The sequence below is a fragment of the Bidens hawaiensis genome, unplaced genomic scaffold (assembly GCF_021521415.1).
Source record: "Bidens hawaiensis isolate Kalapana, Puna unplaced genomic scaffold, B.hawaiensis_p1.1 tig00001904_1, whole genome shotgun sequence".
Classification (NCBI taxonomy): domain Eukaryota; kingdom Viridiplantae; phylum Streptophyta; class Magnoliopsida; order Asterales; family Asteraceae; genus Bidens; species Bidens hawaiensis.
In genome coordinates this window covers 818,593-832,078 of record NW_027491104.1, presented here as the reverse complement: position 1 = coordinate 832,078, position 13,486 = coordinate 818,593, and the positions used below count along the sequence as shown (strand labels likewise).

General features: G+C 35.0%; 1 pseudogene; it reads right to left on the bottom strand.

Annotated features, from left to right (window-relative positions):
* Positions 1–9,058: 9,058 nt before the first annotated feature.
* On the bottom strand, positions 9,059–13,247 carry LOC143598598 (TMV resistance protein N-like; annotated as a pseudogene).
* Between the last annotated feature and the right edge of the window lie 239 nt (positions 13,248–13,486).

The following is a 13,486-nucleotide window of genomic DNA, read 5'->3' as shown; positions in this document are numbered from 1 at the left end:
TTCAAAAGGTTTGGTTTTATAGGCCCAGGGGAGAGAAAGAGAAACAAGTAATAATCAGATCTACGCTCACGCGCCCCCAAACGCAGGCGTAGGCCAACATAAGCGCGACACGTGTTCCTGACACTGTATGAGGAGACGTGAAAGGCAACTGTAGCACCTCGAGCACGCGAAAAGTCTGACACATAACGTCTCCATCTCTGATGCATGTCAGCATCAACCAACCACGTGCATTGACGATTCGTTTCAACCAAAGGGATAGAATTTCGCGCAACGCACATATGAGAAATGAAAAAGAAAAAACAAACCCTGTTAAAAGAGCAAACTATTAAGTCTAATATCTATCTTACCTCGCTCGCGCGAGACAAGACACACATTAGACTGGGGGCTTGAAGGGGTATGCACCCGCCTTAACATCGAGCGGGGCGGGTCAACCCACAAGATATAGACAAGAGGCTTGAAATCAGGATGTCACGAAGACACAAAGCCAAAACCTATGCGCGTGGCGCATATCACATATGTTCACGCATATCACATACGCTCGCGCATCACATACGCTCGCGCATCACATATGCTCACGCATCACATATGCTCACGCATATCACATCTGCGCGTGGCGCATATCACATATGCTCACGCATCACATATGCTCACGCATATCACATCTGCGCGTGGCGCATATCACATATGCTCACGCATATCACATGCTCACGCATATCACATCTGCGCATGAAACATCTGCGCGTGAGAATAAACAGAAGACCTTGCGGATCCCCGGGATAGGCGCATAAAGGACAACACAACAAATGAGACAATAGTCTAATCCAAATCAGGATAAGGACAACCATGATTGTACTCATCAAACAACCTTCCAGAAGGTATCTTTTATGGAATAAAGAATGTGCTGATGTTGACAGCTGCCAATGAAGGGTGGACAACTCAGCAAAACCCATGTGCCACCACGTGATGGCATATGGGTCAGGTAAAATACCTTGGTCAGAGAATAATCAATGAAAAAGCACCAGGTGTCCTAAGTACACGTGGCGCGAAGCAATAGGAGGAGGCCAAAAAGGCCCTAATTGGGTCTGAGCCCAATCATTGGAAACCCTAATACTATAAATACCACACCACCTCCACAGTTGGGAAGGGCAAGAAAGATATTCTGAATCCTTTACTCATCTTCACATTCTTATCTTCTCCTGCAATATCTTATTCTCACACCGGAGGGTTACCCCAAAGAGGACCCCTCTGTCCCTTTCTGAGGGTAAGCTCACGGTGCTGTTCGTTTTGTAGGGGGAAGAACCCGTATCTCGGAAAACCATCGGTGATATAGCACACTCATACCCGAAGAACGTAGATCGTATACCAAGTAAGTCGATACACGTTTCTTCAATTAGATTCATGAAATCCTATTGTCTCTCGTCTATTATATGGAAACATACTAATCACCTGCTCATTAGACTTGAGCCACTGTATTTCCAAATATTCCAATAGGATATTCTTTAATAAGTGCTAGCACATATACGAAACCCACATATATGAAACCATTAGTAAATAGCACAATAAATGATCGCGAATAAATATTTCTTCATCTTACACCAACTTCCGCAACATAATAAGAACTGTCGAGTCTCTAGCGTTTGCATATAATAAGCCAAAAACAACTCTTAATAACATTCATATGTAAACTGCACATTCTTATGCTGTAAAGGTAGTGGAAATTAAGGTTTTACCTTGCTATATAGATCAAATCGTTCACCATGATAGACCAACTTTTAGTTACTTATTGACTTGCTTATGCGCCCCTCATAACATATGTATTTTTGCCAAGCATAAGCAGAAATTGTAAAAAAAAATGGCTATGGATGATACACAAGCCTATAAAAATTACCTGGAACTCCGACTTCACTGAGAAAATCATCAAACAAAGTGACTGAAACCATATCTGCCGTAGCATCAATGTAAATGTTAGAATGTCAAATTAATGGGATACAATTGAATATCAAACAAATGATAAATATATGGTTGACTCGTGTTGTTCAACGTTTGATCGTCTTGATATATACAATGTTTTCCATGTCAACGTTGAATATCATACAATGCCGTCCATAATAATTAATTGTCAGCCTATGATGCGTTTGAGAGAGAGAAGTTGATTTAGCTTTCTTGGACGTACCAAATCGATTTAGTGTGTGCGATGAAATGACGGTAGGAAATGTGAAGAATGGGCTGATTGGATGATGGTGGAAATGACATTACACGTGAAAAGATTATGATGAAGTAGACACGTGTATTGATACGTGGAAAGAGTATAATGAAGTAGAGTTTGTACAAGTTTTAGTTTCACAGGGTACAACCCATTATGCTAAAAAAGTTTGAAAGTGTAATATATATAATGAGATCTAAATAAAACCATGTTTGGGTTGAGTTTTTGTGAGTTCTTTATTAGTTCTCTCTTTAAGTAGAAACCCTCACTTGATCAATTCTTTATGCACTATGACATTATTATTGCATTATATCACTACTATAATTATAGTTATAAATTAGTATAATTAAGAAGTTTGGTGTCACAAAGTTTAGATATGACTTTGACTATTTATATAATTAGTTTCAAAAATTATTCAAATTGTTGTGTTGGTTTGATGGTTGATGCAAAGCTTCCTAAATCTTGTCTCCCCATTGTATGCCCAAGTTCAAGTCCCTCTTAAAGGGGTAGCTTTCATCTTTTTATGTTTTTTTTAAAGTTATTTTAAAGTTATCCATCTATTTATTGATTAGGTTTTTTAATTTTGTATTATTTGTTTATTTTTCTTTAAATATGACAAAATTATATTTTATGTTTAGTTTTCATACGCGTAATGTACCTAATTGATACCGATGGAATTCGTATCGAGTTGTCGCAGTAACGCCAATGTTTTTGTCTTAATATTGGTAACTTGGCGTAACTATTTTTTAGGTTTAGTTCCGAAACATAACAGACATAGATGGTACTGATCAAATGCAACGACTATGTTTTATCGACCTAATAAACATTGTTTTAAATATGTATAGTGTTTGTATACTATGTTATAAGGGTATTATACCATACAAGGTGTTTACTAATTTGTGTTTTGGGGTTAATGTATGTATAGGCACGAACCTAGCTGATACCAACAGAATTCGTTTCCATCGTCGTAACGCGGCGGGTTGCTATCTAGTTACATATATATGTAATATAACAAATTTACATAGATGTAATATAATAATATTACATATATGCAATATATGTAATTTCGCGATCGACATTTTTTATTTTTCTAATTTTTGGTAAAGAATAATAACATATAAGAAGGATGAAAGATAAAAATTAAAAATATTTTTTAAATTAAGTTTTTGCGAGTTAATTGGTTATCTAGTTCTCTCTTTTAAAGGAGCTTTGTGTTGATCCCATCCCTTTAGGGGGTGGTTTATGCGATAACACTATGTTCTTAAGTTCATTTAAGGATGGAAAAGAAATGAAATGGAAAGAAAGAAGAAAAATTATTGTGTTACAGAGGGTTTTTTTAAAAGGAATGAAAAGAACCGAAAGAGAAAAAGTTGGGTTCCTGAGTTTCATTAGATAGAGGAAAAGAAAACATATGGGAGGAAAACAAAGAGAAATAAAGAGCAAGTTGGAAGACAACGTTTTCTTTCCAATTTGAAAAAAAATGAGAAGAAAAGAAATGAAAGATAAAATAGGAAACAAATGAAAACAAATTTGTTCTCTTTCTTTTCTTTTCTCTCATTAAGTGAACTCGGAAACAAATTAAGAGATTTTATAGGAAGAAGAAATGAGAGAAAATTCATGTCCATTGATTATGTGTAATTAATGGTTTAGATTCATCATGACAAAATGGTAATTATTAATACCGTAACTTAAATGTTTTGTAATACCTTAACCAAAGGGCACTTGATTGGTCCGTACGTTTGGTTGTTCAAAATGACGTGGCTCAAAGTTTGGGCTCATGGCTCGCTTGATAAAAGATCAAATAAAACTATTTAAAAAATTGATTTGAAACAACCTGACCTAAGTTGGCTCATTTTGTAACTGCGCAAATTCGACCATGGCTCGATCCAGGTCATGGCTCAGCTTGTTGGCTCGATCTTAGGCTCGATCTTAGGCTCGTTTAACTTCAAAATCGAGCTCAAATCTCGCTGAGTTTCCTCCTTTAATTTCAAGCTCGAGCTTGAAGCCACCCTGACTTGACTCGTGAACAACCATATCCGTATGTAGTGTGGGCATTTTAAGTTGTATAACTTAATCAACTAAGTAAACTATTAATATGAAGCTTTAGTGTACGCTTATTTTCATATAATTAGGCCTACATACTATTAAAATGTATGGCATAGTTCATGAGTTTTCCAAAGCTATTTTTGCTCTTAATAATGTTTTGTGATACATAAATATATTAATAACTAGTTTGATCCTCCCGTGTTACGGGAGTTTATCTAAGTTTTTGTTTTTAATCTTTTTGCTATTTTATGATGATTTATTTTATTTTTAACGTAATTTAGTTTTAATTTAACACATATATATTAGTTTGTTATTATATTTTATAACGTTTGGGTTTTTTCAATTAAGATGTGTATTTTTTAGATTTTTAACGAACAAACATAAACGAACACGAGCATGTTAATTTTTTTAAATAAACAAACATGAACACAAATATTTGTCTAATGAAAAAGGGGACGTTGATATAGTAGACGGTGGTGGTAGTATTGGAAGTTAACCGGCGATGAAGATAATAGACCAACATCGGAGAACATGTAAAGGAGAGAAATTAAATTAGGGTTTGATGATGAAAGTGTTTACCAATAAATGAGATCTTATAACCCATTTGAGGGCTATTAGCTAGGGTTCGGTAAGACCCATAACTCGTGGAAATTATTCTTTGATTATTAAGGGGTTATTGCACTAATAAATGAGATGTTATAACCCGTTTAAGTGTTATTTGGGTTTAGTGAGACCCATGACCCGTGAAAATTATTGTTTGATTATGAAACAGTTTCACAAATAAATGAGATGTTATAACTCATTTAAAGACTATCCGGGTTTGCTGAGACCCATACCCATGAATTCGGGTCAAATACATGAGAATCCTCCATTTAGAAATCAAGCAATCTGGTGGCTCTAGAGAATGGAGGGAACAACATGAGAGCGACACATAGGATTTCATGGTTGACAATTATATAGATAGTTAGATATATTAAGATAGGTCTACATTTTTTTATAGCACTACGCTATATAAGCAAACTAATGCCTACACAACATTAATTTTGCTTACATTACGTAACCATATTACACTACATTATGTATCTTCATCACATTAGATACGCATACACTATATTGATTATGATTGCATTTGAAAATATGTCTACATTACATTACATAGCCATATCAACACTATGTTAGATATGCGTACACTACATTAGTTGATGCAAATTAAATAAAAGTAAAAAACACCTCACATTTGGGATCAAATAAAAAATATTAATTATTAGTCATGTTTTAGACTAAAATCATGTGAGATCAAATAGAAAAAATTAATTATTAGTATGTTTTAGATTTAAAATGATTTTAGAATAAATAAATTTAAATGATTTAACATTTGAGATAATAATAATAATAATAATAATAATAATAGTAATTTGTAACTTACCTTTAATTAGTAACCACCATTTTTTAAAGCCATTAATCATTATTAGTTACCAAAAATACCCATCACATTTGACCAATATACCCTTGTATTTACAAAAATAAATAGTATGTTTGGTTTTATCTCTTATCACAACTCTTGCACTAAGAATCACTTCTAATATAGACTGGATATGGTACACACAACTTAGTATGAAAAGTGTAAGAAGAAGTAGAGCAACTATTATTACGATAGTTTTGAACTAGAATAATAATAATCGCTCTAGTTCATTTTGTTATAGCGTAAGAATCGTTAGGTATTCATAACGATTTGAGATTTGAGAGTGGGCAAGCAACGAAAAAGAGTTCATGTTATGTCAATTTTGGCTTGGATGTTTTTCCAACTTTCAAAGTATTTGATATGATTCACTTGACATATAAAAGATTTAGTGTTTGAAGTTAAAAAAAAGGTGTTAAGAATTTGAACCTTTGAGGGGTTTCTAAAAATCCGATAGAGAAAGACATGTAGGAGGAAGTCGTTGCGGTGGAAGAAAATGAAGCAGAGAGGTGTGATCCTGATAATTTGCTAGACTTTGGGTCAAGTGTTAATGTAGTCTCCGGTGGGGGAGGATTGGACTTGTGAGGGGAGGAGATCAGGTGGTGATTGTGTCAAACCATTAGTTATTGTATAATTTTTATCATCATTGTCTTTAGTTAAATCATCGAATCGGTTCAGTTGAATCAAGAATGAACCGGTTCGGCTTATAATGTCCGAAATTGGTCGTCAAACCAGGCTGGCAAAAATATTTAAAATATATATTTATTCAATCTACATAGCTTTAATAAAATTAAATTTCAATGTAAAAAATATGATCCATTATAAAACTTATAATATAGGTTGCGCATAAGTATTTTCGACTCTACACATAAATTATTCATTTGAACCGATTTTGTGCTTCCATTTTTTTTAAACATACCGTTTTACAGAGCTTTTGAATATCTAATGGTACGATTACATGCTAATAAAAACTGAACAAACCGCCAAAATCAAAGTGCTCTAGTCAAGTCCGTTTGGCCATGCGACCAACCCCGGAAACCCGACAGATTCGTTTTATGGCAGGACGGAACCTTGAACACCTCTAAATGGATGGAATAACCACATTTAAGTTTGTTGATCTGCAATGTGCTTGACATTAGTAGTCAAGTAGTAATGGTTTTGATTTTTGTAGTTTGATGATAAATCTGCTTGTTTTCACTTTGACCCAAACCTGTTTTGGCATTAACCCGTTCTAACTGGAACCAAATTAAACAAGTTTAATCAGTTCGTTCTAGAGCGCGGTATGACCCGTCACCCAAACCGACCCATTCGTTTTTCCATGTCTAATCCAAACATAAATAACATTTACCAACCAAACTAATAAAAACAAACAAATTGGTTAGTTTCAAACCAAAAACAAATCGGTTTAGTTACAAACAAAAAAACAAGGAATATAATTCTTACTTTGACTCAATTTTGACCAAACAGCCGGTCGACAAACACAACACGTTTAACAAAACATTCTACTGGATTTGACACGAAACTGACATTTTTATACTAAATCCAAACCCACGAAATTCGTGTTACATTCACGACGTATCACAAATTCACACCCCTAACTACCGGCTTAAAAAAGAATAATAATAAAACGATTTACGACCCACTACCGGTTGACTAAACTGAGGAAAGATATCGGGCCTCCTACCGGGCTTTTGCCTCTCCCATTCCTGTCACATAACGCGAATCGGTCACCTGTTTTTTTTTTTTTTACTTCTAAGATAACATGTAACAGAGAAACATATTTTGGAAACATAATGTAGAAGAATGTTGTGTTTACTAGAGGTGCGCGTGGTGCAGTTCGATGTGGTTTTGAGCTAATGTAATAATATAAACAAATAAGAGATTTTGCATGCATACATACAACATAATAACATACTTGGTGTGAATGTAAAACTCATTTGAGAAATGGTGTAACAATGCAATGTACTGTGTTAGCATGTTGCCTGTTTGTGATATTAGAGTGTCAATATTTGTGCATATAGTCGTTCTTCATTCTTAAAAAGGCGGTGTTTGGAATTGCATACTCAAACTGAACATCTGATTACTGTGAAATAAAAGATGATTACTTGATCATTTTAGAGTAAAATGATCGGTTTCTGAAAATCAGTTTAAAAGTAGCTTATCCTATTCCAAACTGATTAGTCCAATATGCAAAATAATCGTACAAACAAGAAACATCTATACTAATTCCACAGTCATCTAAACTACAGAAGAAAAGAAAAAAAAACAGAAAGCACTAAAATATTTATCCTCTAGAACTTAATTTACAAGTTCCTTGGAATCGGAAATTCAGAATTGTTACAATCAATTTCTAATATGATGTCCTACTTCAGATACATGCTGCCTAAAGTGAACACTAATCACGAAAAACTTGAGACGATTAAGTTTAATGTAAAAGTTCCCTTTTAGTGTCAGCAGTTGTACTAGAGGTGCACAAACCGGTTCCAAAGTGAAAACCAGTTCGGTTTGGTCAACAAAAAGTCAACCGGTTCGGTTTGAAACCTGTTTTGGTCAGTTAACCGCCAATTTGAGCAGTTCAGTTCGGTTTCACAGGTTTTGATCCAAATCTAGACTTTGCCGCTGCGTTTTTAACGATCAGAAGAGGAAACCATTCGGGCGGGATTTTATAGTGAGAAGCAACATCATACTATCATAGTATCATGTGTTTCAGATTATTTTTATTTTATTAACGAATAACACCATTCAAATCATTTTATTGAAAAATTAAGAACTTTATCAAACTACTTGTACCAACTAGTTGTAAGAAATTAAATTCATGGAAGAAATATTTTGGAGTGATCTCAGTTTTATCCAACTCGGTTTGACTCGTACAAAATATTACATCATGCGTGTGCCCGCAGTTTATTATCAAGAATTGCTTGTTGATTGTGGAGAATCAGTTATTGGCAATTCATCTCTCCCCTAACTGTACTCAATTTAACATCCACTTGCTTGAATCCATGATTAAATCGATTGGGTCTCCAAAATCGGATTACATTATGATAATTATTTTTTCAAAGACATTTTAATAATACATGGCAAAAAACTTTAAGATATTAATCACCCTAAACAAAATTATCAAAAATGAAAAACCTAAAACATAATTCCATTCAAGATTAAAGTCAGTTAAAGAGAACAGAACGTCACAGTCATAGTGAATTAAAAATTTCATATCAAGCCCAGACTATACTAATATCTGGCTGGAAAGAACAATTAAAAATTTCAAACGATGTAAAAATCTAACATAAAGTCCCGGTTACATTCTATAAATCACAAATTCAAATTTTCAGCGGCTGGACTTTGAATCTAATTTACAGCTCTACATAGTATGTGTTCCACAGTTGTTCTGTCAAGGATGAAAAACCATAAGACTCAAGCTGCCCCTTGGATCCATAAATATGCAGACCTTCCATATGATAAATACTCTGTGGAAGATGACTTATGCCCGCACCGTCTAAATTCAACACTTTCAAACATTCTAAACTCCCAAGTTCCTCAGGCAATTTCCCAACTTGATGACACTTCGTGAGATTTAAATATGTTAAACATTTCATCTTACAGATACCGTTGGGGATGTCTTTTAAGGATCTACACTGGCTTAGGTCTAACTTCTCTACACGTTCTAAATATCCAAGTTCCTCGGGCAATTTCTCAAGTTGATTACAAGAGAAGAGATTCAAATATGTTAAACTTTTGATCTTACAGATACTGTTTGGGATATCACGTAAGGATCTACATTCCTTTAAGTCTAACTTCTCTAAACATTCTAAATGCCCAAGTTCCTCTGGTAATTTATTAATTTTATGACATCCGGAGAGATTTAAATATGTTAAACATTTCATCTTAGAGATACCGTTCGGAATATATAGTAAGGATCTACAATAGCTTAGGTCTAACATCTCTAAATGTTCTAAACAACCAAGTTCCTCTGGTAGTTTCTCAACTTGATGGCAACCAGAGAGATCAAGATATGTTAAACTTTTCATCCTACAGATACTGTTTGTGATATCTCGTAAGGATATACATTCCTTAAGGTCTAACTTCTCTAAACATTCTAAACACCCAAAATCCTCTGGCAATTTCTCAACCTGATGACAACCGAAGAGATTTAAATATCTTAAACTTTTTGTCTTAGAGATACTACTCGGGATATCTCGTAAGGATCTACAATAGCTTAGGTCTAACTTCTTAAAACGTTCTAAACATCCAAGTTCCTCAGGCAATTGCTCAATTTGATGACAACCAGAGAGATCTAGACACGTCAAACTTTTCATCTTACAGATACTGTTCGGAATATCTCGTAAGGATATGCAATCCATCAGGTGTAACTCCTCTAAACACTCTAATCTGCCAAGATCTTTGGGTAACTGCTCTAGAAGCAAACAATAGTCAATTTCAAGTGATTTCAGATGTTTTAACATATAACTGCTATCTGGAAGCTGCTTAATCTCTTCAATACTCACAAAACATAGCTTTTCAAGGCATTGTATCCGGTCCAGATCCTCGGGCACCTTAGGAATTTTGCCTTTAAGTGTAAGCTCTCTTAACTGTCGTAAACCACATATAGTTGTTGAAAAAGACTCAAGGTTTGTGCAAGAACATAGACCAAAAGAAAGAAGCTTCTCAAGATTTCCAATCGATGAGGGTAGAGGTTCATCGTATTCGCATCTAAACTGAAACTTTGGCATAGCGCTGTTAGGATGTAGTGGACACATATCTAGGGGCATTGCATACAATTTTAACTTGGCTAAAGAATCCTGACTAGGAAATACAATCGGTTTGTCAACCAAAAAATAATCAAACCTCAAGCAACCTTTTAAGTTTAAGTAGAGAAGCTTTTTTAGGCAGCTGACTGGAGCATGAATTTCTTGAAGATAAGAACATCCTACAAGTATTAACTCCTCTATATGTGGAGTCATCCCGAGGTTAAGGAATTTGAGATTGGGACATTCATTGAGCATGTGGAGTACTACAAAGTCATGACATCCTTCAAGAACTAACTTCTCGAGATGTGGAGTCATCCCAAGGTCAAAGCTTTTCAACTTTGACCAGCTGAGGTTGAGGTATCTGAGCTTATAAAAAACCTATTATAATTAAGAAGAAACAAGAAAGATGAATATCAGTGTAGTGAAAAAAACAATGAGCATAATAAAGAACCATGCAAACCAATCATTCAATCTTGCATTATTCTACCTTTCTTTCTCCCACTTCCCAGAGTTGAGAAATATTTCCCTGACACATTTCAAGGTTAACAAGCTTATTTGCTCTAAATGTTTTGGGTAAAGACCAAAAAGGGTATCTATGCCAACATAGAGATCGCAAAGCATCAGGTAAGTATTCGCCAACTTCATAAACTTTCCATTCTCTAGGTCCATATGGCATGTAAATAAATCTAAGTTCTTTCATCTTTCTTAGACCTTTCAAAATAATTGTTGGATCGACATCGTGACACTCCAATTTTATACATTTTGTTTCTTCGGTACCCTATAAATAAAAGCTCATGTGAATCTTTAATCACAAAAAAAATAAAATGTTCTAGTCCTCCACAATGCGTATAAACTTGAAACTTACCGATTCATTAATCAATATATCTTCAACTTCCTCTTTAATCCATAATCGACTATGTCGGCTAGGCTCATTAGGGTGAAAACGCCGGACAATATTCCAACCCATTTCTTGAATATGGTCATGGAAACCCAAGCGGTCAAAATTAGAAATAGTTATCAATGATTTCTGCACAAGAACACTTAAACCAATGTGAGCATTAAATCCACAACTTTCAAGTATTCTAACTGCATGGTCTTTTTTTTCATATTTCAATAAGCATACAACATCTAGGAATATTTCTTTCTGATCATTCTCTAGACCATTATAACTTATTTCCAATCTTTTCAAAGTCTTGTCAAACGGAATTGTTTTTAGTCTTTCTATGGCATCTGCCCATTCATGCTCACTTCTATCACAAAGATGTGAACCCAAAACTTTGATAGTTAAAGGAAGACCGGCAGCATAATGTACAACTTTTCTTGATAGCTCTTCATACCCTTGAGTAGGAATCTCTTTCCCAAATGCACTGAAGAGGCAAATTGCTTCATGATCCGATAACAAATTGACATCATGAATAAATTTTATTCGGTGTGCTACCAATACTTGCTCATCTCTTGTTGTAATGATGATTCTACTTCCTGGCTTAAACCAAGTGAGCTCACCTGCTAACGCCTCAAGTTGCTCTATATCATCCACATCGTCTAGAACAAGAAGAACTTTTGTACTAGGCATAATCTTTTTCATTATACTTTTCCCATCAGAAACACTAGCTACGATTTGATCATTTAACAAAGCTGAAAGGACCTGTTTTTGCAATTCCTTCAAACCAGACAACGAGCCTTTTGAAACTTCCCTCACATTCTCAACAAAGCTTTTACCCTCAAACCAAATGGAAATATGATCAAAAACAGCTCTTGCCAAAGTTGTCTTTCCACCACCTCCCATCCCCTTGATCCCTATCATGCGGACATCATCGGAACCAATTTCTAAAGATGAAACTACATCCTTCACCCGGGTCTCCATGCCTACTAACTTCCCATCATCACATGGGTTAGTGAAGCGTAGCTTTAGTGAAACATCATGAACAATTTGTTGGATAAATTTGGCTTCATGCCTATGTTAAATAAGATTCAATTAGATTACTCGGAATCCTACATGAAACATGAGATGACATTGATGTACCTATTAAACACAAATTTGAAAGAAAAAAAATGAAGAATACCCATTGAAAGTGTTCTTCAACTCCATCCCCGCCAACCCCGCCGCTTCATTCAGAGCATTCCTCCATTTTCCAACATCATCTTCATTTTCCTGTTTGGCAAAGTGCGAAATGATATGGACAAGTTTTAACAAAACAATGACAAAATATTTGAATCAGAAACTTCTACTATAAAACACAAATCATTCACTGAATAATATAAGTAGAACAAATACATATATAAAGATACTACCAGATCGTCTATGAAACCGTTCAATATTGAAGAAGAAGATCTGTTACAACAAGATGCTACAATATAAAAAAGACGTTGGAGAGGTAGAGCAGAGCTCCAACTGCCCTTTTCATGTTTCGCAAAGGCTTCTCCAACTACCCCACTTTGGTGCCTGACTTCAGTGGGCTCTACATCATAGAAGATGGGGTAAGCAGTCTGCTCCATCGTCTTTTGGCACTCCATGATCTTTACGAGTTCGTCTAAGCACCATGATGAAGCTGCATAGTTCTTGGAGAAAACTATTATGTAAAATCTCAGAGCCTTCAATGGATCTGACGAGTTGCTCCTTAATCCTTTCCCCTTTCTTGATTTTTTCATCATCTTTGTAAGTTATAATGCCTTTCTGGTGAAGAGCATGATAGAGATGATCAACAAAGTTCTTACGTGTGTCTTCACCCCTGAAACTTATAAAGACATCATACTTGAAGCACTTTTGAACGGATGAAATTGAAGTAGACGCCATTGATTGTAAGCTTCAATGATCGAATGCAATGAAATTTGTATGATCTGATTGCAAATAAACTTGTAAGAGATGATCGAATATGCCTTCAAGAGTTGGATATTTGAGTGGAAAATATGTACGTTCACTTAGGTTGAGGAGTGAAGCCCCTTTTTTGGTTAAGATAAGATACGACTTCTAAACTGACTATTCATGGCAAAAAAAAATGTAGGGAATTAAATTAGGCAAAACATCTTCATACA